Consider the following 21,115-nt stretch of genomic DNA (forward strand, 5'->3'; position numbering starts at 1 on the left):
GCTACAACTTTGCTAGTTATAGGTACATCAACATGCACAGAGGCATCTACAAGCACAGGTTCTTCCATAGAAAAAAGAGCTGAATTGGTAAATGCCATGGAGGAAATGAGCATCCAGGCCACTGAGCTTAAGAAAATTAGAGAAAATGTGTCAAATTTGGAGACTGATTGTAAACTTGCCTAGATACAACAGAAGGAAGAAGTTCAGAAAAATCAAAGAATGGGAGCAAGAATAAAAGTCTTTGACAAGGACTTGACATTGCAAGAGCCAATGGGAGAAATGAAAGAAATTCTTTGGGCCAAAATCATTGATTCCATCGATGATGTCTGGCCTTCTATTCAAGTTATTTTTGAACAAACTGAACTAGTAAAGGTAGCTGCAAAAGCAGTCCACAAGACAAGAGAAGAATTAGGAGATATGCCTGAAGCAACCAACCCATTGATCACATTTTTGAATAGCAGAAATAGGTACCACCTTGATGAATTAGAAATAGACGATAGAACAACAACCATCATAGAAATAAATAAGGTTCTCACGAAAAAGAACCTGATTCTCAATCTGGATAAAAGGTGTCAAAGAATCCAAGCAAACATTGATAGATTTATGACAAAGTATGGTATCTTAAGAGAAGAAGGACTTCCCAGTCCTATGGTGATAAATGACAAGCTAATGACCCAAGAAGATTATATTGAAACATTAAACAAACTGGCCAGAAGCCAAGCTAGTACTTTAAGGGTAAAATCTTTTCCCACTCGAAAGGTATTATATGATAGTCTTGAGAATTTGTTTTACATAGAGCATGAGGTCAAGCACTTTTTTACCAGCAAGCCAAATTTTTCTAAAGTATACAGGAGCTGATGAGATATACAGAAAGATGATGAAGATGAAATTACCTGAAAGTGAATGGTGGACAAAACTAACAGATTTACTATAAAGTTACGGCAGTAAATCTACATGGTAAAGCATGGTTGCTAGGTAAAACAAGTAAGAAAGGGACAGCAAGAAAGCAATTCTCCATCTGTCTCTATCTTCGTGTTGAAGATATTTTGGTTTCCTAAGATAATCCTCATCTTAAATCCAGAATCCTCATCTTGTTATGAGATATTTTGTATAAATACTTCATTATTTGAAGTAATTAGGGTGGATTAAAATACATTTACGTAGACATTTTATTTTGAACCAAGGAGCTATTGTTCTCAGGATTGGACTGGTTTTGCTGGATATGAAATAAAGCTGAGGACATTTCACTGGATTCTTGTGCACAGTTGGAACAAATAAGTATTATCTCTTCGCGTTTAAATATTGTTTTCTCTTCATGTTATAACTATTCATATGTGTCTCTTATGAAATCTAAAAGTAAACAAGGAATGATATCATCAAAGTTAGCTTAAATGCTCTCTGTTTTAACTGTTTTCTTTCTATATGTTTTCTACTAAACTGTCTTGGTCTGGGAATTCCTAATAGCTCCCTTACTTCCATAGTTTACCCCCTCTTTGGTCCATAGTAAAGAATTCTTCATTGCCCTTTTCTACTAATCATCCTTCCTTTCTTCATCTTAAACCCGGTTAAGGATCCTTCATTGCCCTTTCCCTTGGTTAGGACTACCTTACCCATTTGAACCTGCAGATTTGCTTTTGTTGTGCTAGCCTGCCCTGTGAACTCTTACCTTAGTGATTGATCAGATCCAGTTCAGCCACTCTTGATTGACTCCATAGCCCAATGGCCTGAATACTTGCTCTGCCCATCTGTTTTCTTAATTCCACCACCCAATCAAAACAAAACAATCATGAACACTAAGAACTAGCCTAAAATCTTATTCAAAACAAAGTTAAATTATAAAGAGAGAGCCCTCTCTAGACTTAGGTTGGCTAGAACCCGAGTCTAAAAGATTAGGTTTGTGGTTACCTCAGACTATTCCTTCTTTGATAACTTCTAAGGAAAAAATCTGAGTGATAACAGTACACATGAATCCCTCAATCTATAAAGACATAGTGCATGTGTATCATGAATATAAATATTGAATGAAATAATTACAATGTGCATTAAGGTTACGAGGTTTCTCCATCGAGGATTAAGAACACATCATTATTATGAATGTATGTTTAAACCGTATAATTGACTTAATGAAGTATTTGTGAAGAATTAAGCCTAAGAATCCATAAGTACCCTTAGAATAAGTGGTAAATTAGGAAAACAATAGAATACCAATATGAGTATATTTGTCCGATGTATTTCCAATATTTCAAATAATGAATACATTGGTAATAAATGAAATAGGACAAGAACTCCATGTATAACATTTGATATTAATTTATAATGGTGTTGTAAGACTAGGTGTTATCCGCATTGAAGGAAACAATGAGAGTGATAAAACTGTAGCATAAGTGCAAACAATTATCGAATGAATATTTGAGTTAATTCAAAAAGGAATTAGGGCGTTTAAGGAGGTTAATTACATGGGTTAAGGAATCTACTTGGTACTTTGGCTTCTAAATTTCATCTTTAGAAGGTTGGGGTGACTATAACATGTAAGATAATATTAACCATGCATTAGATGCAAGTATAGATGGATTTTAGATGAGAAATCCAAACTTCGAGTCCCTAATTTTCTATTAGAAACAATCCAAGGAGCAAGAAAATGTGCCAAGCATGCAATTTGAAGGAAAAATGAGCCAAGAGTGGGGGGGGGGGGGGGGGGGGCAAAGGAGGGGATTAGGGATTATCAAGCATTCATACCCATGCACTTATGCCAATGATAAAAGGGTTTATTCAGCAAATGGGTGACTATAGAGTCTGATGTAGCTCTACAAAACGGGGGATTATATAGTCTCAACACGAAAAGTAAACAACAGTTAGATATCAACAACCAAAGTGAACCTAATGCATGGAAAGAGATGATAATTTAACAAAATAATAATTTCTAAGACTATCATCTAGTGCTAAAAGTACGAAGAAACAAAATACTATAAACAAGCCAACCAATTATCATTGCATAAAATAATACTTCCGAATGATTTTGCATAATAAATAAATGAAGAAGCACATAAAATATAGCAATACATAAGGGTCTTGAAAACCTGGGGTGGGCCCTAACCTAAGAAGGTTTGGGATCCTAAAGGAACAACAGTCTAAGAGCCAAATATGTCTTTCATTAATCAGAAAAAGAGCTTTTACATGAAAGGTTACACAAATAAAACTTCTAATTGTTAGGGAAAATACGACTTCAAATTCAAAATTTTGTACACTAATTTTATTCAAACGAAACACATTTGTGCACGTCTTTAGTCAATTAAATATGTCCAAATTACTTAATTTTCATAACTTCCATAATATGCTTAACTTAATCATTGCATTAATTTTTTGGTATTATTTTGGAACCCCTCTTATGGTTTGATATAAAAAAATTATTTGGGTTAGCTATCATCAAAGAAAATGTATTTAATATTCTCAAGGGAAAATTGAAATATCCTTTCCTAAAGGAAACCTCACAGATGAACCTCATTAGCACCAAAAGGCACCCCATCGATTTTTATAAATAAAAGACCTTGCAACTAATTTGAAACATTCATGTGCAATGCTTCTTTAGAGAAATAACATTTGAGGTAGTCGTGGGCTTGAGAGATCTATCTAAAGTGGGGAAGAGATGATTTTTTCTTCTTATTTCTTGTATCTATTCATGGACAAGTTAATCAGATGGAAGGCAGAGCCTAGAAAAGAAAAAAAAAGGTGTTAGTCTCACGCATCATTCCTCTTGAGATTAGGAAAATATATATTGATTTTATTGCTAGAGGAATCCTAGCGAAAAACCTCAATCATTGATTGAGATACGTAATCAAATCATGCAATAGTTAGTGGGTTTTAAGGTCAGATCCTATGCAAGTTTTAGATGGAAAAGTTTGTGTTTTAACTGCAAGATGAATTTGTATTACAGTTTGACATAAATCAATTTTTGATGGTCAAGAGGACTATAAAGGAGATGGAACAAGGCCATATTATCCCTAAAATATAGGATTGGATATTAGAAGTTTTGCACAATTTTTTAGGAAGACTTGAGGCCCAAATCAGGGATAACATAGTAACCGTAATGAACACTAACAAAGGCAAAAATATCTCATAGATGTGTGCATAAGAGCTTTATATTTAAAGGGAGGAAAAGAGTCTTCTGAATTCAAGGTAGGTTGTTTTTATGTGTTTGATTATTTTCAAGATGGATTAGATCACGATCAAATAGATTGTGTGACAGTTTGTATATTATATGGTGGGCTACTAGGTCCTAATTTTAATCCCTTCTGAAAGCCAATAAAGATAGTTAATGGGTTGAATTATTGTTTGTTTGAGGATGCATAGAAACTGTTATCAATCCCTTGTTCGTATAGTTTCATAAAGTTCATCTTCAGTAAAATGTATGCCTTGATGATAATGACGTGTAGAATTTCCATAAATATGACAGTGTTATATGACAATGATATAGTATGGATTCCTAACAGTGATATTGTATCTATGACAATGATGTTTGGGGTAGTGAAACACGTGCTTATAACAATATTGGATGGGAGTGACTCTTTTTATGCATGACAATAATATATAATAGTATTTACTATAGGCATGAAAGTGGCATGCGGAAAGGATATCTATGCTTATGTATGATGGTGAGGCCAACTTAACAACTTTTGGAGCCAAAAATTACATATCAAAAATTCAAATTTTCATCTTTAAAAGGTCACAGCGGGACTTTGACTCAATTTTTTTCTCCCTTTTGAATCTAGTATTTATAAATATGCTTTACAATGATGTATACAAATACATCAAGTGACCCAATATACATTATGAAGACCGGCCATAGTTACAAATTCAACAACTTCTTCCACTCCATCACTTCCTCTCTCTCTCTCCCTACCTATCACACTTTCACTTTATTTGGAGATCTCCATCCCCCTCCCCATGTTTCTCTCTCCCGATCCCCCTATTTTTATGTATGAAAATAATATATAATAATATTTACTATAGGCATGAAAGTGACATATGGAAAGGATATCTATGCTTATGTATGATAGTGAGGAAAACTTAACAACTTTTGGAGCAAAAAATTACATCTAAAAAATTCAATTTTTCATCTTTAAATGGTCACATGTGACCCAATATACATTATGAAGACCAGGCATAGTTACAAATTCAACAACTTATTCCATGCCATCACCTCCTCTCTCTCTCCCTACCTATCACACTTTTACATTATTTGGAGATCTCCATCCCTCCCTCCATCCCTCTCTCTCCCAATCCCCCTCCCCATTGTTTTCTCTCCCCATCCCCCTCTCCTTTCCTCTCCTCCCCACCCTCTCGCTCTCCCCCACTCCCCCTCCCCCTCCTACGTTGTCATCGTATTTTTCTACCTCCCCACCGTGATCTCCCTCACACACTCTCTCTCCCCCTCACACTATCTCTCTCCCCCTCACACTCTCCCCCACTCTCTACCTCTCACTCTTTACCTCTCCTTGGAGCTCTATCCCCCCCTCTCACTCTCGCTTTTCCTCTCACCCCTTTCTTTCTTTCTCCCTCTACTGCCGATCATCCCTCCAATTCTCTCTCTCCTACCGCTTTCATTTTCTCTCTTCCTTATCCTCTCCCTCTCCCTTTTTCTCTCTCCCCCCCTCCTTCTTCCTCATCGTCTCACTCTCTCCTCCCCCCTCTTTCTCTCTCATACCCTCCTTCACCCTCACCATATCTCTCTCCCACCCTCCTTCCTTCTCTCTCTCCTTTCTCTCCTTCTCATGCTATCTCTTTCTCTACTTTAGACTCCATCCCTCCCCTCTCTCTACCTCTTGCTCTCTTCCTCTCTTTGGAACTCTCTATCCCCTACTCTCACTCACTTCACCTCTCAGCCTTTTCTCTCTTTTCCCTACCACCATGGCCCCATTTCTTTATACCTCATCCTGTCTCCCTCCCCCTTTCTTTCGCTCCCTCTCTCTCCCCCTCACACTCCCTTCCCTCGTCTCTCTCTACCTATCACTCTTTGCCTCTCCTTGGATCTCCCTCTACCCCTCTCTTACTTTCGCTTTTCCTTTTCTCTCTCTCCTCCTCTGCACCCACCCCCCCCACCATACCTCCTTTTCTCTCTCCGCTACCCCTCTCTTGTTCTCTTCTCCTCGCCCTCTCCCTCTCCCTCTCCCCTGCTCTCCCTCTCTTTTCATCCCCCTCTGTTTCCCACACCATCTCTCTCTCCCTCTCCATTACCCCACGCTTTCCCTCATTCGCCCTCACCATATATGTCTCCCTTTCTCTGTCCCTCTCTCGCTCACCTCCCTTGATCTCCTCCCACCCCCTCTCTCTCTCTACCTCACACTCCCTACCCCCTCTCTACCTCTTCTCTTTGCCTCTCTTTACAAATATCTCCGCCACTCTCATTGTTACTTCATGACTCAACTTTTTCGCTCTCTCTACCCGTAGGTTCCCTCCCTTTCTCTATCTCTCACCTACCACCCTCTCTCCCCTCTCTCAATATCATGTCATACGATTTGAATTGATTTTAAGTGGGAGTCAAGATAAAAAAATTCTTTCTTCATGATACAAACCTTTATTAAGGGTATAGTTAAAAAGAGTTCTAACTTAAAAAATGAGTTAATTTGATATAAAAGTTAAAGGAAAAGGCTATATATGCATATAAAAATATGGATTTCTATGTGAATTTAAAAACTTTACCACCTCAAATTGAAAAATATAAGCACTACAAACATCTATGAGAAATATAAACAAAAATATTTCAGTTTTAATACAAATAATTTGGCACAAAAGTTGAATAGATTATAGATTATAACGAAAGCTAAAAATACCACATCTAGCCACTTTTGACTATAAAAAATATATACAGAAAAATGTGTTAAATAAATAGATTAATATTCTTTATTATACTATAACATAGTTCGTAAGTATAAAATGTACTCCCTATTTTATAATAATAATAATAATATTGAGAAGGCGCAAACGTTATATATATATAGTATGTCTCAGGATGGATATTTCAGATGAGTAATGGGCATTATATAGACTGACCGATTTGTTCGAAAAGTCAATATTTGTTAAGCAGAATGGTGTCAAAATGGTTATGATATATATAAATATGAAATTCGTATTTTATTCCCATAAAAATATCACATTTTTGCCCCCCAAACATTTATTTTGAAGGTCTTATTTGGTGAGGGTGAAGGATCTAACCTTGTGAAACGGAGGGAGAGAGAATTCAAGGTCTCCAAATGAGGCAGAGAAGCTAATTTGTATTACCTCCAAAGGTATATCGACCTCAAAAGCAGAAAAGGCAGCAAAACATCACATCGAAATGAGAAAGTTGAAATGGAATGCTGACTTTTACACAAGTAAAGTTGATGCCTAGTGTGAGGGGGCGAAGGCAACTTGTCTTGAGGTAGCCTCTCCGAGGAGGACAAGGCAGAACGAACTAGAGAGAGAAAAACGCCAAGGACATGATATATCTAAGGTTTTGGGAAAACTGAAAGTAGAATCAATGGTTTGACTCTAACGGCGCTTATGTGCAAAGGAGTTATTTCGGGAAACGGCAATTATGTGCCACAAAATGTGGAATATATATGCATAGCTGGCCATTCATTCAACTTTAAGATAAAAGTAAGAACAGGCAGGTTTCGAAACAAAGTTGAACAACTGTCCAACAAATTCAAAGAAATTGTTTATGAGATTGTGTACTCGTCCCTTACTACAGCTGCAAGAAGTGGGAAAGACTTCCAATTCCTTCAACGTTCAACAAAACCAAACCAAGTAAACCACTTGACTTAAGCGAATTAAGTCAAGTGACCACCACAACCGAATGAAGAGACTGAGAGCAATTTCTCAAACGTCTCTCGCACTAAACCAAACCCAGCGAAGTAAACTGAATGTATCTGTACTCAACTGGAAATGAATAATGGCTTATAGAAAGCATGACCATAATTATAGAAGGAACCACTAAACCGTGAAATCCAAGGAAAATACTGCGTCCCATTATTTTCATTTTCAGAGAAAAACTCATGAATTAGAAAATTATCCACAAGTGAAAAATGAAAATTATCTGCACCTGAAAAATGAATGGATGTGGGCAAAAAATTTAATGAGTGCATAGAGAAGATAGATTTAACTTTTGACTGTTAAATAAGAAGTCATTTTGGATACTTTTAACAATGATAAGCTCTACAGCTTTCGAAATATAAAACTTAATTGTTCTTCCAGAAAACCAAATAGGCTATAATACTGTACAGACAGTTTAATTTTCCAGAACATCATGGTAAAGAAAATATAAACGAAATATTACAAAGTTATTCAATCATAACAGAAAACGATTTAATTATTTTAAAAAAATCAATGGAGAGAGAGAATAGAACAAAAATGCACCTCTCCGTCGTGATGAAATCCAACACGGCGAATCCTGTTTATCCACCAACCTTCATAGAAATCACGAATTTCATATTGCCGCTATAAATGTACATATTGCAAAACGAAGTATTGATGGAACCCTTGGGCTTAATCTCTTAGTACCAATACATGACTCTAAGAAATCGAAACGGTCACACACTCTCTTTATGTTCTGGCTTAGGGTCACAGGCTCTTTTTATATTCACGCTTCGTCGGACTGTTGCAATTCGTAACGGTCACACAATCTCTTTGTATTCTATTTTTCACTTGACCGTTCTATTTTGAATTTCACTTTATTTTGCAATCTTGTAATTCGGTCGCTATTTAATTCAGCGGTTTCATATTTTACCGTTATTTGACCGAATACGTCCAGTGTCCACTTACTCAGTCTTCTAAGTAGAAACCTCGGAGGAATGAAAGAAAAGCACTAAAAAGTTAAATTGAAATCAGTCATTTACAGCCGTAATAGGGAATTGTTTAAAAGGGAGTTGTCTAGAGTGGATTTTTTTGGAGTCTTGGGTGCGGGAATTTGGTGGAAAAATTTGTGTTATTTAAATTAATTTTTTGATTGTATATATGAATTCAGTACCATGAACAACCCTTTAAAACACTTATATTGTACAGGGTTTACCCATCAATTTTATAATTTCAATGAATTAATACATAATTTAAAAAAAATTAAACCAGAAAAAATTAGGCAGAAAATTTTCCAAAAAATCACACTGAAACCAACTCCGTTTAAAACGTTTAAAATGTTTAAATACATTATATGTCAAAATGAAATAAATCAACCAAACAAGGGTCGTTTTCAACGTTACCAATCACGCATGTCCGTTAAGCTACGGTTGAAAAGAAGAATTTCCATATGTACAATTTGTCGAGTTTGAGACGGTGTTCCTGTAATTTTACAACGCTTTCAATGGACTTTGACCAGCGTACCATGATTTTTTAGTGATTCTATTTAAAATTGAGATTTAGTGTTTTGGTATTTATATGATTATGGAAATTATATATTTTAATAATTATCTAAATAAATATATAATTTATATAATATATTTTGTAAAGAAATTAGAAATTATACTAAGTGTAAAGTGATGTAATAAATATATTTTTTAATTATATTTAACCAGTAATAAGTTATACTAATAAATCGATTGAAAAGTAAGTAATTTAGCATTGGATAACTATATTCGTGTTTATCATATAAATTAAATATATAAAGTAGGTAGATTATCATATAAATTATATATGTCGATATAGTACATTTTTTATTGTATTAATTATTTTATTATTACTGATAAGCAATTTTATAAAATAATTTATATTTATGTTAAATTTTAATAATAATTATTTATCTTACATATCATTTTCTTGAAATTCAATTGAGTTAATTATTTATCTATTTAGATTTAGTTTAGTTTTATATATTATGTTTTTTATTATATTAATTATTTATATTTAAAAAAATAATTTAGATCTAGATATAACTAATTATTATATAAAATTATAATTATTATATTATTATTTTTTCCTTAATATTAAGTAATATTAATTCCTCTAAACACTATATTATTTATAAATTATTAACCTAGTATATTTGTTTATATATTGATATTTCATTCTTATTTATAAAATAATAATAATTATTTAACTTTTTATAAAAACAAATTGAAAATTATAATTTATTTAGGATTACGTCCACAAAGATAAATATGGTCCATTATAACTTATGAAAAACGAGATTAATTGATCTTATTTAAGATTTTATTTCTATGATGAAAAAGAAAAAAGAGAAGCATTCCTACAAATATGGTCCATCACAACTTAGAAAAGTAGGAGATTAATTGACCTTGTTTAAGATTTTATTTCTATGATGAGAAAAAAAAGAAAAGCATTCCTTCCTACATCACTGTAGTTAAAAAAAAGTAGAGCAATGTTCTTAGATCACTGTAATTTTATTAACAAATTAAAAAATAATAATATAGCAAATCTAAAGATGAATTATTTTTATATACTATTTTACAAAAAAATGTATTTATCGTATAAAAAAACTAAAATTTATATGCATTTAAAATAAAAAGTTCCTCATAATAAATCATAATTAAGTTATCTGTAAGTGATATATTTTATGTAACTTCATAAAATTCTTAGTTTTGTTCAAATAAAAGTTTGTTGTTTCATGTTTACTACATATATTACACATTTTTGATTTTTTTTAAATAAAATAAGATTTTTATTATGTTTTTAGTTTAGAGTAAACATTAATTAAATAATATAATATATTTCTTCTCTTTTATTTTAAAATAAAATTTTGAATTTTTTTTGTTTTGTTAATTATTTTGATGCTGACAAGTGTATTTATTTTGGAATAGAGCTTGAAAATTTTAATTTAATTATCAATAATTATTAAGTGGGTGGTATGAATTTATCCTCCACCTACTGTTCTAAAACATTCTTAGTATTGTACACAAATCGGATATTGATATTTATTTCCAAAGTAATTATGTGTTTTTTGTCGTTTCAATTAAATTGATTGTTTAAAAAATTGTGATATGAGCAAGTGCCATATAAAGTGAGCTATGTTTTTTTAGGCATGTGTTATTGATAATCTATAGTCTTACCTCATGGTATTGTAAGAAAGTGGACCTACATCTTAATAATATCCATGATAAAGTGGGAGTAAATATCAATGGATAAAAAAATATTATTTCATACTTTTTTAAATGTATATATGTTTAACTTATATTTTCATCCTTTTATAATTAATAATAATAATAGTACTTTAAAATAAAATAATAATTTAATTAGTTTTTATAATAATAAAATCTTAGAAATATAAGAGTTATTATGAAGTGCTTTGGTTGTTAATATGGATTCAGGCTTAGTTGCATTTATCAACCATTTAATTTACATACCTAATTGTATTTATCAACCATTTAAAATCTAAATAAGAAAAAGTTATTTTTCTTTTATTTCAATATTATTAAACCACTATTAAAAATTAACTAACAAGAAAATACTTATTAACTTATTTATTAATTTAAATACCTAATTGTATTTATCAACCATTTAAAATCTAAATAAGAAAAAGTTATTTTTCTTTTATTTCAATATTATTAAACCACTATTAAAAATTAACTAACAAAAAAATACTTATTAACTTATTTATTAATTTAAATGAAAATAAATCTGGTTTTAAATATAAGCAATATTTTATAAAATTTTAATTTTAAATTAATAAAATTATTATTTTGTAAATAGAAATAAATTTAACACCTTCCTATAGTTTTAATTAACATTATATATCTCTATTCTATCAAATCCAAAATGATAATTCAAAACCTTGAATTGCGATATTGAATAATGACATGAATTGTGCATTTTATCAAAAATTTATAGAGTATGAACAGGCTAAATGAGTGTAGTGTTTGACTTACAAGTGGGCTGAAATCATTCATTATTGGATTTAGAGTTACTATTTTGGGAAAATTGTACTATTTTCTTTCGCGATGAAATGTTCATGAGTTTCCAAGTAGTAAGTTTAATGTATAGTTAATATTCTTGAATGGTAAATGAGCTCAATATTTCTATTGGTATGGAAAATTTTGTTAACTATAGTTAGAATATACACTAGATATTTTCCCAAAAACATGATATCTTAAAAACATGATATCTGAAGAGGTAGTTAATTTGTTGCACCTCAATCACTAAAACCTAATATAATGTAGTTGCATGATAGGTTATTTATCCATACACTGCATTTATAATTGGTGGTAAAAGTGTACCTACAATGATCATTGTTTATAAAACTTCATAATAACTTTTTAAAACATGATTGGGAGGTATAACATTTTTCAATTTATAGTTTTTTGAATTGAGTTGTACGGAAGGTTAAAATAATACCGGTTATATATTATATATATATTAAATGAGGGAGTTTTCATGAGCGATAAATAAATTCAAAAGATGTTTTATTAATAATATAATATGTATTATATTTTTTTTTAATATTTTATTAAATCATAAAAATATGAAGATGATTTTTTAATTTATTTATAAATAGAAACACTATATAATATTAGGGAAATATATATTTTAAATGATAATATACTTATTTTTCATGTTTGGAAAAAGAAACATAATTGTACCTATCTTCTAGTTAACAATGTTGCAAGCATCATAAGTTAGGTTTTCCATAGTTATTAGAAGACACTCTTGCATATTGATATTTCATACTTAACTATATTTCACCATAAAATGGGCCTGTATGTCTTGATCTTGAGCTACACTTATCTCAAGCTAATAAGAAATTAGTCTTTTCAGTTCCACGTTGTGGATTTTTAATTACATATGCATCAATTATGAATTTTTTTTCAAGTACACCATACGATATTATTGAATATTATGACACATGATTCTATCCATCAATAAATAAATAAAAAAAGTAAGAATATTAATCAAGTGCATTTCATAGATGAAATTCTCTTTGGCCATTAATTTATACCCAAAGAGGACTCATTTTCAAAGAAGAGATACCACTTTTAAGCATTATGTTTCTCTTATATCATAAAAATGTTGAAATAATCATGATTTTGTAACAAATGTTGGACATACATTAGGATTTAGATTTTTAAGTATAAACTTAAACTTAGAAATTGTAAATTAGATTGTTGGTTATAATAAATGCAATTTAAATTTTTGTATCATATTGTTGGCCATGTATATATGACATAAACATCATGGCATAGGGCATGTCACCATATTTGATAAAAAATAGGAGAATTAAGAAACGAAATATCCAGAAGAAAGTCTCATTAGAAATTTACTAGCATGAGAAAGGGATTGGGTCAATAATGTATGTTGGAATACCTTAGTGGAAATATCTTATTTTCCAATGTAATGTTGTTATTCAAACTATACAATGAATAAATAATGAAGAATGGAAATATTCATTCAAACAAAATGCATCAAATTCCAAAATACTATTAAAACACATGATACATAATTATTCATATTGGATTTTAATTATAAGATCCCTTTTGAGTTTAGTCTCAAAACCCATAAAACAATTTTCAAAGTATGGTTAAAATACATAAGATTATATTTTGATAAAACCCTAACAAATTCGCTAACATTCAACTTTAAAAATCTTACTGTGATTTTGAACCCACCTCAAATTTGCCATGTACTCTTGGATTCAAATACCATGTAAACATAATGCTAAATAGTTTGTTGACATTTCCCATTAAAACCACTTGTATACTACTAATATCTAACATCTTAGAGATAAAATGTAGATACACTTTTTTTTTTTGCAATATACAATTATGTGGGTCCTAACCATCCTCATTAACAAAAAAATAACTATAAATACCTAATTTCTTAAAGAACTACATAAAACATTAGTCTCAATAATATATATCTTGATGTGCTTAATGACCTTAATGGGTAGCTACAATACACCCACATTGAAATCTTCCTAGAATGGATATCACTATTTTCTAGCATGACATGCAATCAAAGTGAATAAATTGTGTAAGAGAAAGATAAGAAGAAACCTTTAACAAAACTTTATAATGAAATATAACTCCATTTTTAATTTTACAAAATTTTCACACAATATTAATGATCTTCTTTGTTTAATCATGATTCACAAATTATATCTCCATTCATTTTCATTTACTAAATGCATTGAAATGCACCTCGAAATATTCTTTTATGATTTCAAAATAAGAAGTTCATTAATAAGACAATAACTAAAATGGACACCTTTGAAGTACGAACAACTGGACTCCTAAAGATGCACCAAACTACAGGTGAATTTGTTTTCCACTCTATTATAGAACACGATTCCAAAAAACTAAGACTAAAAGGGAGAATAAATTAGCTTGAAGAGCATCTTAATACAATGCCTATGCTCATGACCACCCTAGTTATCAAAGAACCCGAGCCTATGTAAGATACACCTAACAAACCCAACTGGATAATAAAATAAGCACACCTACTAATAGGAATCGGTTCCTATATTGTAACTAACATTAATAATAGAATGGAAATTTTTGAATAACTATCAGAAATCACCCTACAATTGAGGAATTTGGTACAATGAATTCATTTATCTACTAATTATCTTAAGAAGGATCTTGAAAATGATCAAAATTTTATTGATAGTGAATTGTAAACATTTGTTAAAAAGATCAACTTACTCAGTGAATTTTCTCTAGATTGGATCGTTATATTGTTTTACATCTATCTTAGTGCTTTTAGAGTGGAAAAAACTGGAGGAATCAGCTAGCAAGACCAATTTTATTAGCGGGGCCCTATTTGGCAAATTGGGGTATGAAACCTTCTGACAACATCTTGAGGCATCAAAATTGTTATATGGGGTAAAAAAAATCTTTAGTTAAATCCATTTCTCCCTATTATACACACAACAAACTTTCCAGCGGTGGAAGAATTATCTTATTCAGAGTCTGTATACAACAGTTATGCCACTCAGATTTTAATCTTTCTATTTTGGTTACTATAATTCTGGAGGATACCACATCATCTCCCATAACTCATGAATAAGTGGATATCCACATTATTGTGATGAATAGGACTCTAGTAGAGTCAATATTGTAACTTTAATTAAGAAATGAAAGAGTCAAACCTAACCATTAGTAGGTTATGAGATTATGTTATTGCTAAGCCACTAGGAGGAAAAGGGGTCCCATTGTTTTTTAGTGCACTTGTTCCATACATAATAAGAGTAGATGAGGGGTACAAAGAGAGATCACATAGAGTGGACGGATGCATTTTAGAATCCCATTTGACTAGAGGGCTTATTTATTTATACACGCAGTCTTTTTCTATTCAGAGAAAGTGAGAAAACTAACCTCGCCTTCTAGTTTGGTTTTCTCCCAAAAGGGCTTTCTAGGATATATCTTATGTCAAAATGTGTTTGTGAGTTTTTATTTCAGTATTCTCTATTTTCTACATAAATTTTAATTTGCGTTCATGTCCAATAAATAATATTCTAGAATTTTAAAAATCTAAAGAGAGAAAAATGTTAAAAGTCTAGATTTCAAATTTTCAAATATAATTTTCTCAAATCGACTATCATAATATGTCTACTAGAATATTCAAGATATCTTATGGATCATATTGGTATCATTACATTCTTATTTAGATATATTTTGGGTATTTGCAAGGGATATGGATTGGAAAAGCCAAATGTCATAGAATCCTAGTCATGGTTGACATATCTAAGAATAACCATCTTGATAATGCAAAGGAGAAGTTTTCAGAGTTGGAAGCAAAAATTATATATATAAACCATAATGGGAATCTCCTCATGTCATCCCTGAGTAACAAGCTTGGGATATTCAAAAGATGGGTGTTCTAATGTAGAGGATAAACTATAGGGGATATTAGGAGATTGGGAAGAAATATAGAAATAATGTCATGAACCATTTACAATCCCTATTCAAAATAGAGGAAAAGGTTGATATCAAGATGTTCCAAGGTGATATTGATGCTCCAAAGAGAAGTCACTAGTTGCAACAATTACAAGTGTATTTTACTGTTCCTGATATAGAAGAAGAACAAAACATGTCATTTACACTATTGAAATTAGAGGGCCATCCCATAACTTTGTGGTAAATCCACACAGATACCTTGAGGTTGGAGAGTGATCCTCTAATGACTAAGTGGGAGGAATTTAAAACTGTCATAAATTCACAATTTTATCCTATCAGATACTTAGAGGACAAGTGGATTCGATGCCACTACTTTAGGAATAAGAAGGGGTAGTGTACTAGAGTATGCCACATAATTCATAAATATGGCCATAGTGTTGGGCATCCCCCCAAATAACCTAGATGTACAAGTATCTGGGAGGTCTACACAACCATCTATGGAAGTAAGTGATGTTGTTCAAGCTAATATTGGTGGATGAGGTTTGTGTAGACACAATACCTGGAGAACATAGGCTTGAAGAAAGAGAAATAAAGTGGATAAAATCAAAAGGAGAAATATGATGCTTCTAAGGAGGGGAAGAAGAAGTGGAAAGGGGGAAAAAGATAGAAATACGAAAACAATAACACACCAATGCAAAGATCTCAACAAAAACTACAACCAATAAAACATTGATGGCCATATAGAGAAGAAGTGTTCAAGGTTTCACCTAGAGCTTAACCTAAAGAGCATAAATAAATAAAATAAGAAGAAGAATATCATGGGCATTGATTTAAGAAACTAGGTTTAAATAATCTTAAATGTGGATGAGAATATTGTATGTAGATTAGTGTAAAAGGAGTTGAATCAAAGTAGCCTTCATCAATGGGAAAGGAAATAAATGACCAATCCCTTTCACACAAAGATGCATATAATATGATATGCACATCAATGTAAAAGGATGTGAATCTAAGTATCCTTCTAGAATAGGAAGAGAAAGAAATGACCAAACTCTTATAAACAAATATATAAGTCAAGAAGGAAAATATTTATTCTCTATTTGACTCAGGATCATAGACGAATCTCATTGCAGTAGAGCTAGTAAAAAAATTGGGAATGGAAATTTGTGACTATCCAAGCCCATATCCATTTGGGTGGATAAATAAAGATGCATAGTTGAAGGTAAAAAAAAATGAAAAATTAGATTTGCTATCATTTTCGATTTTATTAGTGAAATAGAACTAGATGTAGTTCCCTTTGATATATGTGGAGTGGTGTTTGGAAGTCCCTACATGTATATGTAGGATGCAATATTCATTTGGAGAACCAGCTAGTATCACATTATTAAGGATGAAAAATAGTTCACCATCAACATGCACAAAGATAGGTCAAATATTTTATTGGTAAGTTCCAACCAAGCCAAAAACTCATCAATTCTAGCATGCAGTATGTTTTACATTTTTAAAGTGAAAAATGGTTGATAGAAGAGTTGGTAAGAGGCAAGGAATCCCTGGAAGGGTGTACTAAGAAATAGAAATAAAAACTAGAATAGTTTCTACATGAATACATGGAAGTGTCTTGGGAGTCTAAAGGATTACCATGCAAGAGGGAAGTGGAGCATGATATCGATCTATTACCAGAATCCTCATTGCGAACTATTGGGATGCATATGCTATAGAAGCAAGTGAGGTGAAGAAAAAATTGTAGCAACTATTGGATTAGGGTGTCATTCAATTGAGTACATCACCATGTGGGTCATCAATCATCATTGTACCAAATATGGATGACACTTTGTGGATGTGTATTAACTAAAGGGAGTTGAATAAAATTATGTTAAAGCATAGGTACCCCTTTCCTAGGATACATGATCTACTAGATCAGTTGTTATAATAAGAAAAATACTTCACCAAGTTGGACATAAGTATGGAGATCACCAAGTTCATGTCAAAGAAGAAGATACCTTCAAGATAATATTCAAAACTAGGATATGTTGGTATTAATGGCTAGTCATCTTATTCATCCTATGTAATGCACCAACTACATTTATGAGGATAATGAATGATATATTTCACCCTTTTATATATTCATTTGCTATTTTCTATTGGATGATATAATGGTATATAATTCTACCTTCAAGGATCACATATCATATTTGACATAGCTATTGGAGACATTAAAGAAGCACCAACTACTAACAAATGTCAATAAGTTTGATTTTGCATAGTAGCCTTTGGTGTATCTAGGGTATGTGATATGTGGAGGAGATTTGAAGATAGATTCATCTAATATGGAAGCCATAATGAAATGTATGGTTCCTACTAATGTTTATGAGGTTAGGAGTTTCATTAGAGTAGCATAGTACCTAAGGAAATTCATAGACTTGTCTTCAGTGGTAGCAACACCACTACATGCCATAAAAACAAATGCCAAGAGTTTCCAGTGAGGAAAGTGTTAGCAGTGGAAGTTTGAGGAGTTAAAGAAGAAGATCAATCAAGAACAAGTTCTACCATTTCAAAGCTTGCAATTAACATTTGAAGTGGATATAGATGTGAGTAGGTATGTTGTGGGAGTACTCTTGATGTATGGAGGAAGGCCTATATAAAACCATTTTGAAGTATTTAATGTGTCAGTTCTTATGTACCCTACCTACGACAAGGAGTGATATTCCCTGGTGGAAGTTGTGAAGAACTGGAAGCACTACTTGATGGGGGATGACATAGTAATCCACACAAGGCACCATCCAATATGGTATCTGTAATCCCATATTAATATACAACAAAGCGTAAATTACAAGTGGATGTGGTTTCTATAACAATTTCATTTGGTGCTACCCTTCTTGTACTTAATGTTCAAATGGAATTGTTTTAGGTATGTGGACCATTTCTAATGGCAATCATTGTGAAACTTCTCTTGTGTTTGTATGAACTACACGGGTTGTTGGTCTATGTGGATGAACATTTCGTTACCCATAATGTAATGATTCCATTGATGGTAGGCTTGCACAATGAAATACATTTATTTTCCATATGTGGGATACTTTCATACTGTGTCTAAAAGTGTATCACTATGGTAACACACTAGATGCCCCTGCTAAGTAAGAACTGAACCAATAGCATATTCTAAGGCATCTGCCTCAATCTCAAATGATTTGTTGCAAGTTTGGTAATGTTAGCACTAGTGCAGATAAGAGGCAATGCTTCAATTGGGAAAACACCTTCTATTGGGTTTCAAACCAAAATAAATATTCTTTTGCTCTGCCCTTGGTGACTTGACTTAAAGGCCATACGATATGAGAGAAATCCAACATGAACATGGGGTAGAAATCAAGAAGACCTAGAAAAGTGCAGAGTTCTGTTAGAGTGGTTGAGGTTCACCAATCCTAAATGACTTATATCTTGGTTGGGTCCACAAGCACACCCTGCTCATGAATGATGTAACCCAGATATTGAACCTAGGTCGTACCAAAACTGAATTTCTCCAAATTAGCACACAACTTGTGTTGTTGTATGGTTAGGAGCACATCTCGAATATGGTGGAGGTGCTCTTCCAAAATATGGTTGAAGATAAATATGTCATCTAAATAATCCACTACAAATGAATTGGTGAAGGGTTGCAAGATGTCTTCCATCAATCTCATGAAGGTTGTGAGGGCATTCGTTAACCTGCAAGACTTGAGCAACCATTTGAAATGGCCCTCCTTGGATTTGGAGGAAGTATTCCACACGTCAGAGGGTTTGATAGGAACATGGTGATAATCAAACTTCAAGTCAATCTTGCTAAAATATTTGGCCCCATTGAGCTGGTCTAAAAGGTCAGCAATCCATGGGATTGGGTACCTATTATGGATGGTGATCTTTTTTAGTGCCCAATAGTTAATATAGAGTTTCCAGGTCCTGCCCTTCTTTTTTACCAATAAAAGTGGGCTACCATAGGGTGATGAGCTTGGGCTGATCTTCCCTTTCTGTAACAACTCCTGAATCTTCCTCTTGATCTCATCACTCTCTAGAATAAAGCATGAATAGATCGGTCCATTCGGAAGCAGTGATCCCAGAGTCAGTTCAATGGAGTGCTTAACTTGATAGTGTAGAGGTACCCCCATAGGTGAGGCAAGAATATACATGTATGCCTCCAAGACCTTGTCTATCTATTGTTGCTATGCAGAGGAGCCTTATATGGAAGTTGTGTCCACAATATTCTTATTTCCCTAAGGGCGAATCATAAGGAAAAAAAATTAGTGTTCTGTGAAATTATATTACTACATTCCTTTGCAAATATCAAAGAGATGGTGGTAGGTAGGACTACCTTCGGTATCCTGGATAACTTATTGCCCAATGTAAGAATCAAAGAGTGAGTTCTAGACTCATATACAACATGCCTCTTCCAGAAGTATGTTTGTGCTAATAACACATCACAAAATTCAGGAGGTGAAACATCACACAATACCTCTTATGTGAAGGGCTTGATGTTGTATGGAAGGAAACATTGTTGGGTGATGTGGAGATCTCATCCTTTGTGAAGCCATCCAATGGTGTACAACTGCAAATGTGTTGTAGTTGGTAGGCCTAAGTGCTTCATGACCTATGTTGAAATAAGGTTCTTTTCGCTCACACTATTAACAATGAAATACGACGAAGAACCTTTCACCCACATCTGTGAGTGGAAGAGACATTCACCCTCTTCTAGATCTTCAAGGTCATTCTTCTGAATCCTAGTGGTGGTTACGGTGGCACTTGGCTCAACGTCAATGATCTGATTCCCTTCATCATTCCCCTTTTCAGGTTCTAACTTAAAGTCGGAATATGCTTCTGATTCAGAATCCTTCATCTTGGCCACGAGTGACTGTTTGGCCCAACACTCACTTGTTTTGTGAGTGGAGCTCTTATGGAACTCACACCATTTTCTCGTGTCCTTCTTTCTCTTCATGGTGTTGTTCTTTTCTTGCAATTTTGGTGGGTTGTCATGGGTCATCCCACCCTGTCTTTTTCCTTTGTTCTGCAGTTTGGAGGCACCTTTCCCTTACTTCAGACTCACAAATCCAATGTCTCGCTTATTCTATTTAAACTTATGCTCAATCATGACAGTGTATCGATATGTCGTACCAAGCGAGGAGATGTCCAAGAACTCCATATCACCCTAGATGTACCTGTGTATATAGTCACGGTACTTGAGTACCAAATTCCACTCAAAATCCTTAATACCCAACTTCGTGCAAGGGGTATGAAAAACATTGGTAAACTCTGGCATATCCTGGTTCCCTCCCTGCCAT

The sequence above is a fragment of the Pinus tabuliformis genome, chromosome X, assembly GCF_031772625.1.
Source record: "Pinus tabuliformis cultivar Carrire ecotype Pingquan chromosome X, CPIR1, whole genome shotgun sequence".
In the NCBI taxonomy this organism is placed as follows: Eukaryota; Viridiplantae; Streptophyta; class Pinopsida; order Pinales; family Pinaceae; genus Pinus; species Pinus tabuliformis.